Below are 11,773 nucleotides of genomic sequence, written 5' to 3' on the forward strand. Positions count from 1 at the left end.
CGTGAATTTTTTACATACATAAAACCCCCTTTTAGTAACCTTAGAGAGCTACACGTTTCTACAGGGGGTGGAGGGGGGGGTCTTCTTAACTAGACTGTATATCGAATAGTTTAACAGGAATATTAGCAATAAAGGTACTTGTATATGAATATATGAATGAATTGTATATGAATTAAAAATGAAGAACAAATATTTATTTAGACAATAATTAGTCTATTTCCGACTTTGATGGAGATTTAAATTTTTAAATTTAAATTTAAAAATTTAAATTCAAAAATTTAGATTTAAATTTAAATTTATTTTTTACTTGATTTAATTTAGTCCTTGAATATGTATTTTGAGAACGAGAAAAACACCATGCTATTATTATTACAAGAAGTGAACAACACATACGACAAGCACTATGACTTAGAGTTATTTTGTGTCGTGAACTGTTTTATCTGTTTATGCTGGTCCTAATTAACTGATTAATTTATATGTATTAAATAAACTGTCATGAATTCTATCATCATATTTGACAAATATAGCAAATATATTGTGAAAATCCAGAAAAAAACAGCCACAATTTAAGCTCAAAATTAACATAATTTTAGTAATATCGATCTAAAAATTAACATCAAAATGTTAAAGTTTTAATGCCAGTAAGAAAAATGACACTTTGAGTGCAGATAAGTCAAATAATTGACCATGCGAAGTAATTTGAAACTTTTTGTTGTCACAAATTTTAATGTGTCTATTCAAGGTGAAATACGACTGCTTTTTCCCATACTTAATTTGAATAAAAAAATATTGGAGGAAAAACTTTGAAAAATTGATTTTTGTGTTAGACATAATTACAGTGCAAAAAGGTCATACTAAATGCTCCTTAGCGCCAAAAGAAGCGCATTGACCGTACCTCCATTTTGTTTTGATTTTTAATTGAGATATGTGTGTAGATTCTAAAAATATACTCATTACTTTTGATAGCAGGATCAACTTAACCTCTTTAACCCAATCTGTATATTTACAATTTCTGATCTGAGTTCATGATTTTTATTTGTCCAACCACAAACGTTTCTAAAGATGTTTCGACGGGTCCCGGCCGGGTCCATCAATACATGTATTTTTCTGAAAATGCGACCATTTGCTGTTTTTCTGTATAGACTTTTACCATTTGGAATTTTATTGAGGATAGATCTTGCTTTTAATTCAATTAGTCTTTCTGTGTGGGATTTACTTGAACGCAAGAAAACTGAGCTGTTGCGTTATACATAAGGGATGAAAAGCTAATCCCCCTCCCCCGCAAAAAAAAAAAAAAATAATAATAAAAATAAAAAATAAAAAATGTGTTAACAAATTCAGTAAATTTATCAATTTATAAGTTTAAGATTTCTGATTAATCGCTTGTTTTTCTTTTTAACATGCTCTAGAAATCCGGGACTAATGAAAAGGATATGCACATTTTGTTTTTAATCGGTTATGCATATTTTGTTTTTAATCGACACTTATCACAAATTATTTCTTCGATAATCAAGTTTTGACTGAATAATTTACTAATCATTGACGTTTTTTTATTATGCAAGTAAAATCATAATAATTATCTGAACTTATTTTGGTGAAGGCATTTCGGAGTTTATTCATAAAATTTATTCGGTTTGATCAATTATGGTAGACAAGACTAGATCGATTTTCCTTATAACGGTAGCATATGCTATTGACACTTTGTCATGTGTAATTTCAAGCTACATATATTTCTAGAGTTCAACAAATAATCCGAAATATTGTTTCCCTTCTTGGGTTCTATAAATTAATGCTCAAAATGAAATGGAGATAAATGTAAATTCCACTGTGTTTAATTTTAGTATTTATAAACAAAGCTTGGACGTGGAAGGATACACTCTCTCAAACATCTGGTATAATAATAATTTGGTGTCTTATTTCCGCAGCGCTCATTTATATTCAATTTTTAGCGCATCTGAGTCAAATGCTCAAGAAAGCTTTTCTGATCGAAATTTGTCCGTTGTTTTTTAGGTACGTATTTTTGTCCATCGCTTTCGCGAAAGTGCGGGGTCGGGGAACTGAATTAAATCTTTTTCGTCTGTCCGTCCTTTTGCCCGTCTGTCTGTCACCTCTTCACATTTTTAACTTCTTCTCAAGAACTATAATGGGAATTTCAACCAAACTTGAAATAAAGTATTCTTGGATAAAGGGGATTCATTAAGGGCCACGCCTTCTTCTAAGGGAGATAAATTATGAATTAGTAAATAATAATGGCATCAAGAACCCCTGGACCAAAAAAGATAACTTGTGGAAGCTAGCATCCTCAGGTAGTGTAGATTTAAATTAGTTCAAATCATAACCCCCGGGGATAGAGTGGGGCCACAATGGGCGATCAAAGTTTTACATAAGAATAAATAGAAAAATCTTTAAGATTTTTCTTCTTAAGAACAGCTAAGCCTTGATTGGTAGTATTTATACGGAAGCATCCTCAGGTAGTGTAGAATCAAGTTTGTTCAAATAATAACCCCCGGGAATAAGATGAGGCCGCAATGGGTGGTCACGGTTTATAGGAAATAATCTTTTTAAAAAATTTTTCTCTCAAGAACAGCAAAGCCATAATTAGTCACATTTATTTGGAAGCATCATCAGATAGTGTAGAAGAAAGGATGTTCAAATCATGACCCCTGGGGGTAGGGTGAGGCCAAATGGGCATTAAAAGTTTTACATAGGAATAAATACATAAAATATCTTTAAAAGTCCTCTTCTCGTGAAAAACAAAGCCGTGATGGGCAAAATTCATATGGAAGCATCCTCAGGTAGTGTTGATTCAAGTTAGTTGAAATCATGACCCCCAGGCAACAATGGGCGTTCAAAATTTTACAAAGGATTACATATAGGGAATTTTTTTTAAAATATTCTCATCAAGAACAGCAAGGCCATAATTACTCATATTTACATGGAAGCATACTCAGGTAGTGTAGATTTGGATTTGTTCAAATCATTATCCCCGGAGGTAGGGTGAGGTCATGAGGAATACATAGGAAAAATCTTTAAAAATCTTCTCAAGAACAGCAAGCCAAAGTTAGTCATATTTATATGGAAGCATCCTCAGGTAGTATAGATTTATATTTGTACAAATCATGACCCCCTTGGGGTAGGGTGGGGTCACGATGTGCGATCAAAGTCTTACATAGGAATACATAGGAAAAATCTTTAAAATTCTTCTTCTCAAGAACAGCAAAGCCAAAATTAGTCATATTTATATGGAAGCATCCTCAGGTAATGTAGATTTAGTTTTGTTCAATTCATGAACCCCGGGGGTAGGGTGGGGCTACGATGTGGAATTAAAGTCTTACATATGAATACATAGAAAAAAATTTGAAAAATCGTCTTGTCAAGACTAGCAAAGCCATGATTAATCATATTTATAAAGAAGTATCCTCAGGTAATCTAATGTAAACAAAACTTTAAATTTGAAAATTATTTTGTTAAGTTATCGCCCAAATTTAGAAAAATACTTTCAAAATTTCGTACTGCAAATCATCATCTACCAGTAGAAACTGGAAGATGGTATGGTTTATTACTTTGCGAAATAATCTGTACACTCTGTAATACTTCTCAAATTCCTGACGAATTCAATTATATCCTAGAATGTAAAGCGTTAGAAAATGTAAGAGAAAATACCTAGGCAATTATTATTCTTGCAGGCCAAATGTTGTAAAATTCATGGAACTAATGTCAACTCAAACGAAGAAACCCTGAAAAAACTGTGTTAGTTTATTTTAAAAATTTATGATGCTGTCTGTCCATCTTGATATACTAGACTAGTATTTCCTCCTCTCTTTTTTTTTCTTTTTATTTATTCTTCTGTCATCTTTTTGTATTGTATATGTACCTCTGACCAATTTGTATAAAATATATACATGTATTTATTAATGTACCCCGTGTACTAATATTTTGGTTTGGGTGAATAAATTGAACTTGGACCAGAACCAAACTGTTTGCCTGAGGCCGTTAGCCTCAGGCAAACAGTTTGGTTCGAGGGGTCGACAAAACGATAAGTAGTCTTAATGACATTGTTTTCTGCAATTACGCATTTATTAAAAATTCGTTTTGGACAAAAATGTTTGCATAGGAAATATATTTTCTGGCATCAGACTAAATTTACACGCTAAACGTGGTAACAACATGACTTAAGTTAAAATCGACAAATCAGCTGAATGAGTTGAAATGCATTCTGGGTTACTACGGATACTACTGGAATTTTACGTGAAAAGACCAAAACTACCCGCAATCGGAAAAACAATGAAATTTTTCATGCATTTCACAGATGAAAAACAATATGTCTATTATTTTCTATTATTTCTTCTTCCCGTATTTCTTCTTTCCATGCTCACGTTTACTAAAACATAAAAAAATAAACGTAGAATTCTAGGGTTTCTAAAAGCCATTCTATAATGCGATTTGCGTCTGTATTCCTTTTTGTACTATACATTTTACTGTAAGCTCAAATGTCACGTGGATTCCATGGCCAAAGACAAAAGACAAATGTGTTAATGCGTATTGTAATGTAAAAAAATAATAATACGTATTGTAATGTAAAAAAATAATAATAATTTTAAAAAACCTGTGCTGGCCATTTAAGAGACTAAGATATGCTGCCCTTTCTTCTTATCCTTAAAGTGCTGAATCAGATATTCTTTGCAAAACATTCTAAATGTACATTGTACAACAGTTACTTTGATTTTCTAGTCAACAATCAGTAACAACAAATTACAAACGCAACAATATCAATTTATGAGATGAAAACCCACCTCCTTTCAAAGGCGGATCCAGTGCCGGTGCCCCCCCCCCCCCCGTTTTGCATTTTTTTAATATGTACATTATCCTAAATCAAGGGAAAAACACCTCTTATTTGTAAGAATTCGTCAGCTTTGGACCCCCAACATGGCTTTGCCCTGGACCTACTGGGGACTTCAATGCAGCCCCATACCCCCTGCCTTCTACTCCCCCCCCCCCTCCCCGTTATGAAATTCCTGGATCCGCCACTGTCCTTTATTATTGAAAATATGATGAATTTTCGTTTGATAGAATATTTTCCATAGAAAAAAAATGCCCTGTAAATTTTCTTTGAATCACCCAACCCGTTTTTTTTGCTGTTTTTGTTTACACAAATTAACACAACATAAGTAGGCAAAAATTTTAGGCATGCAACAGAAAACGTGCCTATTCCTTTTTCTTATTGCTGCATAAGGTGCCCTTCTAATCCTTAGATTACTATGCCTTTTCGGTGTGTAGATTGAACACTATTTAGTTAGCACCGATTAGAAATTTTCTAACCAGGGCCTTGGGGTGTAGGTGGAGTCGCAATAAAGAGTCAAGTATTCACATGGAATATACACACTGTAGGAAACAAATATGTTAAAGTCTTTTTCAAAACAGCAATGCAATTACTCACATTAATATAGAAACATCCCAATATAGTGTAGATTCATATTTGTTCAAATTTTGGCCCCTAGGTGGGCCTAAAATTAGCTAGTATTCAAAATTTTATAAGGGAATATACACAAAATTTAAATAAAAACCTTTGAAAGTAGCAGAGCAACAATAAAATCACATTGATATGCAAAAATTCCCATGTCCTGAGGATTCAAGTTTGTTCAAAATGGGATATTGGGGTTAGGTTGGGGTTATAACTTTGGATCAAATTTTACATAATACAATCAAGCACGTAAGGGGAAAACCTTTGAAAATTTTTCCTTCAGAATAGCAAGGCCACATTATTCATACTGATTCATACTGATATTCAGCATCCCCAAATACTGAAGATTGAAGTTTGATTTTGTCATGACCCATTATACCTAGGGTGGACCTACAATTTTTCATCGAAATGTAGAGGGAAAAGCTTTCAAAACAACCTTTTGAGGAGCAGTAATAGCGAAAGTGACTCTGGTGAGCATTGTGGCTCTTATGCTTCTTGTTATAATTATAAGAAGAAAAAATGAAATATTTTCCCTCCTACCCACCCAGTGTTAAAAATCCAGGTCAGAAAAAGGCAAACAAACAATTGCTTGAATTTTGGTCCCGCACTGTGGTTAAACTCGGTCAATTCCGTCACTGTCGAACACCAACGAATGCAAATAAGATTTAGCTGATCCCGCCCAGTGTGACGTGAGAGGTCCAATATCTCACTCTGCGGTCAAACATCGGATTTTTTATGACTACTCCGCAAAACATTGGAAATGTTAGACTTTTTTAAAGTATAGATTTACATGTATATATGAACCAATTTTTAAAGGTATAACAAAACTAATTATTAATTTTCTGAAGTTATAAAACCGGATCATTTTAACCTCACCTGTGTAGGCATGGCAAAGAACCAATTTTAGGTTTAACTTAACAGGTCTCTGAAAACGGTACTGTAAAGGAACTCTACATGTTCCTGGCCACGTTAATTCTTTATGAATAAGTTTTGTGTTTTCTTTGTTGCAGTTAATCATGGCAACTGCTAAAAATTTAGATAACGACTGGAACGAACCATATCATGTGTATGGGCCAGGTGAGGGAAAGCTTCGAAGACGGATTATTCGACAAGTAGGTGATTACAGAATTGACCAAAAGGAATGGCAAGTAGAAACAAAAGAAACAGAACGGTTTCTCGGTAAATTAACAACAAAAATTCATGAAAACGCTGGTAAATTTAACAATGAATTTCAAGTTGACAGAAACTATGTCAAACAAGCGAGTGGAAGGCAAGGACTTAAATAAACTCTCCAAACGAATTTGATATCGTCGTACCAATTCAAGTAACGGGATTGGATATTCAGCAGGCAAATGTCAAAAACTCGGATGGGAAAATAATGGCAGGGTTGCATCGCCAAAGAGTCTTGAATAAAGATACGTCAACCACCCATCCACGTCTTTCGCACGAAGGTGTTTTCCAGCGTCAAGGCGGTAATGTGTTTCTCAATTCAAAAAATTTCCATGAAAAAGTCTGGACTGGTATTGTAGATAAAGCATTGGAAGACGTAAGGAAAGACATGCCAAATTATAAAATTGTGCAAGTGTTCATCCACCGACCGTGAATGTTCAAATAACATCACCAGCTGGTAGAGTTATAAACTATGACGTTGTCCCAGGGGTGAACTTAAAAACTGAGACAATACGAATTCCGGAGAAAATTACTGGGAAACAGCCCTGGGTGGTTGATTTGCCGATCTATGCTTTGCCAAAACATGACACCAAGAATAACCCTCTTATTCAAGACAAAGACAGATTCCTCATTTGGCGGAAGGATACAAGCTCGCATGAACGTTGTATGGCGGATTTGTGCAAGAATTCAGAGCAAAGAAGATATATAATGACTGCCAGTCGCATCCTTAAATCGGCGATAAAAACTCTGCAGGAAGAACAAAATCACCTTGGTCATCTTATCAACTCGTATCATTTGAAAACAATAGCTTATAAAACTGTGTATGACTTGACGATGCGTGATTCTAAGAGAAATCTTACTGGAGTAAAAGACGCTCTTGGACATCAAATTACAGCCCTCAACAAATGTGTGTCGGAGCATTATTTGAATGACTTTTTTCAAGGCAATAATGATTTGGAGAAAATTTTCCCTGGTTCAGAACTAACCAAAAATCATCGACAACAGAACTTGTTTTGGAAGGCAAATCCAAATTTGTTAATGTCGGCTAGGTATGGTATACCAAAACTAACTGGAAATCTGAATGGTTGTTTTACCTGTATCAATGGGCAATGAACTCTCACAATGCAGCCTGTTACAACGTTCAAACAATTGTAATTTTGAGAATACGTTATGTAAAAGTCAGTTTTAGTATAATACATGTACATGAGAAGCAATGAATTGGAATTCTAGAAATAAATTATAAAATGAAATATTCGTCAATCATCTATATCAAGTATATAGCAATTCTTCATTTCATTTATCCTGCCTGGCAACTTTATTAAGATTTTATATGATGATGCGGATGTTTACATACATTTATTTATCCAATGTTTTCTGCTTTCAATAAATGTGTGCGACAATACATGTGAAAGTGATATTTAGTAACCGAGCAAAAACGAGGTCATACATGTATATGGCTCAATAATAAAATAACTAATCTTCCTTGGGCAGACCAAAAATAAGTTACAGAGTGGTAAGGAATAAAAATTATTTGAATATGCATCAGAAGTATGGGATATTTCCGCAGATGACTGTGAAAGGCTAGAGAGACTTCAATTAGAAGCTGCACGTATTGTAACTGGACTTGCTATTTACTCTCCCCGTAACTCTTTATATTATGAAACAGGATGGGAAACACTTGCTTATAGACGAGAAAAGAGAAAGCTATGTTTAATGTTTAAAATAAAGCATGGTCTCAAGCCAGAGTATTTATCGAATCTATTACCTCCAGCTGAAGTCTCAAAAACAACCAATTATAATTTACGAAATTGTAATAATATTGTTATACCCAAATGTAGAACGAACTTATTTAGGAAACTCCTTCTTTCCATCAACATTATCATTATGGAACGCCTTGTCCTCTGAGATCAGTAACCTTGATACTGTAAATGCTTTTCCAAAAAAAAAAAAGACTTCTTAAATGTGAATCTCCCCCAAAATATTTTTCTTTTGGTGAAAAGAAAACAAACTCAATTCTAATAGAATGAGACACAATGTAAGCATCGTTAAGTCAGATCTGTTTAAAGTCAGGCTTTCAGATAACACTCAGTGTTCTTGTGGATATACCAATGAAAACACTGCATGAACACTTTTTTTTATTGTAAAAATTATGCTGAAATAAGAGCAGAATTATTTCACACTATAAGAAATAACAAAGGAACAATAGACCTTGACACAATTCTATCTGGGAACCCAAACTTGGAACCACAAAATAATATGAACATTGTTAAAGCCGTACACAAATACATTAAATAATTGAAAAGATTTTTTATGAATAACCAGCGTAACTATTCTGTATCTATTACAAACCCTTTCCTTTCTTTCTTTGCACCACCCTTTTCTTATTTCCGTGCAATTTTTTGTATTGCACGTTTGTTTGTTGTACATCACGTGTATATGTATGTCATTTTGTTTTTGTTGGAGAGGACAATTCTAGGTTGGTAAAACTTGTGTCCAATCCTATTGATTATGTTTCAATAAAATATGTTTAAATACAAAAGGGAAAAAAACACCCTTTTTGTAATTTTCTTACTTCACGCTGTTGGAGTGTCAAACTTTTTTTCAATCTTAATTAAATTGTGCAAAATCAAGTCAAATGGTGAGTGTTACCATTGAAATCAAAAGATGAGCATTCACATATCAAGTTTTTAAAATGATGATAGCAGTCTTCAACGTTGATTTAACAATCAAAAACTTGTTTCCGCCTGAATATGCCAACTTCTCTGCCCAAATCTAAGAGATGTCAGTAGTTACCTTGCGTACATATTCTGATATAGACTGTATGTAGACACAAATGTATTTCCATTTTGAACCAAATTATAAAGATTTTTATAAATAATTTCGTTTTTTGAAATTTAATATTTTGGTTAAAAAAAATAAATGCTCAAACTTCCAAACACTTTTTTTAAAATTTCAAATATCTAGATTTTTACCTTTAATATTCAAAATTCAATTTCAAAAAAAAAGAAGAAGGTCTTTTTGTACATGTATTTAAAAAACTTTTGAGTTTTTAATTTATCTGTTGTTCATAAAGTTTACTCCTAACAATGTAAAATCCAGTACCCCCCTTTTTTTTATGTCTTATGATATTTTAAAATTTACTTTGAACTTCTAAATTTCAACTTTAAAAACGTTTTAGAATTTAAAAATTTAGAATTTTGATTAAACCTGACTGAAATTAAGTCTGCATGATCTAACGTCACCTAAAAATTCAAAACCTTCGAGGAAGGGAGGGAAAAAAATATAAATAAACAATAATGTTCACAAATTTTCGCTAAAATGTCCACTTTTCCCCGTCAATCCGCTAAAATATCCTATGAAGGACTTAGGTGGAGTGACATTGAAAAAATTAATTGATTAATCACGAAATTCCATGTGTCCCTTCGACATTTGTCTTAAAATCATGAGAAACGCACCTCTATAGTGTGACTTGCCGACAGATGTCACTGCCGAAATTAGCACTTCACAGGAGTAATTAAATAATTATAATCAAGTTGATTAGTCGCTATTAAAAATTATCTTTAATTAGAATAATTCAATGTAATTATATTCATTGCCTTTATTCACTTTATATATAAAAAAAAAACTTACAAATTGTGCATAAAAATTTTTGAAATAATATTTTATTCACAAGAAGCCGTAGCATTCCAGGATAAATTTCAGAGAAGTGAAACGGTATGTGTTTTATTTATTGAGTAATGAGAGAAGTGTGCTTAATAAAAAAAATCTAGAAGTATACTTACATATACTATTTGTTATCATTTAATTAAAATTGATACATTGAATGAAACTTATCTTTAAAAAAAAAAAAAAAAAGAAATTATCAAAATCTGTTGAAAGACAGTTTGTTGATATATTATTGTACCATATTTTTTTTAAAACATGCATTTTCTATAAATCAGTTGAATCGTGATACATACAGGTTCTTAGTACATTGTATAAAGTTGTCGTGTATTTAAGGGGGAAAATCAAACAAAACTTATAGCTATCTTCGATCAAAAGTGAGAAAATTCTTCAGAATAGATAAGAATCTGTAACAATCTGTGACACCATTAATCGCTGATAGAGGGTTTTTTTTTCTCTCGTCTTTGAAATCTATGTCATTTATGTGTTATAGTAAAAGTTTAAACCTTAATTCTATAAATAGTTTCAAGTCAGATATAACCTTTTAATGTAGCAAATATACGGTGTCTATTATAAAGGACAGTGAAAAAATCAATTCTATCAATGTTTCCTTTTTTTTCTAAGTTTCAAATCATATGTAACCAAAACACGCTGTATCTGAGAATTGTAGTTATATATATTTATCACGAATGATTGTTAAAGGATTTTCCATAGACCTTTTAAATGATGTAGTTTAAAGATACTTATTAGGAGCCCAACGAGCTATGTGTTGTACAACATAAGTGGAAAGGGGGGGGGGGGATGTATACCGGTTACATGTAATATTTTATAGGAGACGTGGCAAGGTTCATCAGTACATAGGATCTGACCGATATTTTGTAATATTTAGATGGGATTAGTAAAGAGGCTGATAACAACCAGTCCCTCTCCTTCTATAGTACACTTACCAAAAGAAAAATGGACAAGACAACTCATTCAAGGTAAAAACATTTTTAATTTTCTTTTATTTGTATATACAGTGTATAATGGGTTTTTTTTTTATTGCATCTTAACGTTATATATTTGGTCAGATAACAGCCATTATAGTGCCTGCATCTACATCTAGTAGTGAAATAGTACCGTAAATGACAGACTAAGGCTGTAGGGAGTCTAGGGACAGTGTAGCAGGGAGGGTCGGGGTGGGGCCGGGCAAATTAATGTAAATATTTTTTTTTTTACATTGAAGGCTAATATATGACCCTTATTGTACAATTAAGAGGATTACCTTTAATGTACGAAACAAATACAATAACCCTACTATTGACCCTTAATATGGATGTATGGGCGGATCGGGGGGGGGGGGGGGTCTGACCCTCTGGAATTTTCAGAGTTATTAAATTCTTAGGTAAAATTAACGAAAAAATGACCTTGGACTCTCTGGGAAACACGGACCCCTCATAAAATGGTAAAGAGTCATCCCCCACGAAATAGGATTTTCAG

The sequence above is a fragment of the Saccostrea echinata genome, unplaced genomic scaffold (assembly GCF_033153115.1).
Source record: "Saccostrea echinata isolate AGI-Se365-2 ecotype Australia unplaced genomic scaffold, CSIRO_AGI_Sech_v1 ptg000001l, whole genome shotgun sequence".
NCBI lineage: Eukaryota > Metazoa > Mollusca > Bivalvia > Ostreida > Ostreidae > Saccostrea > Saccostrea echinata.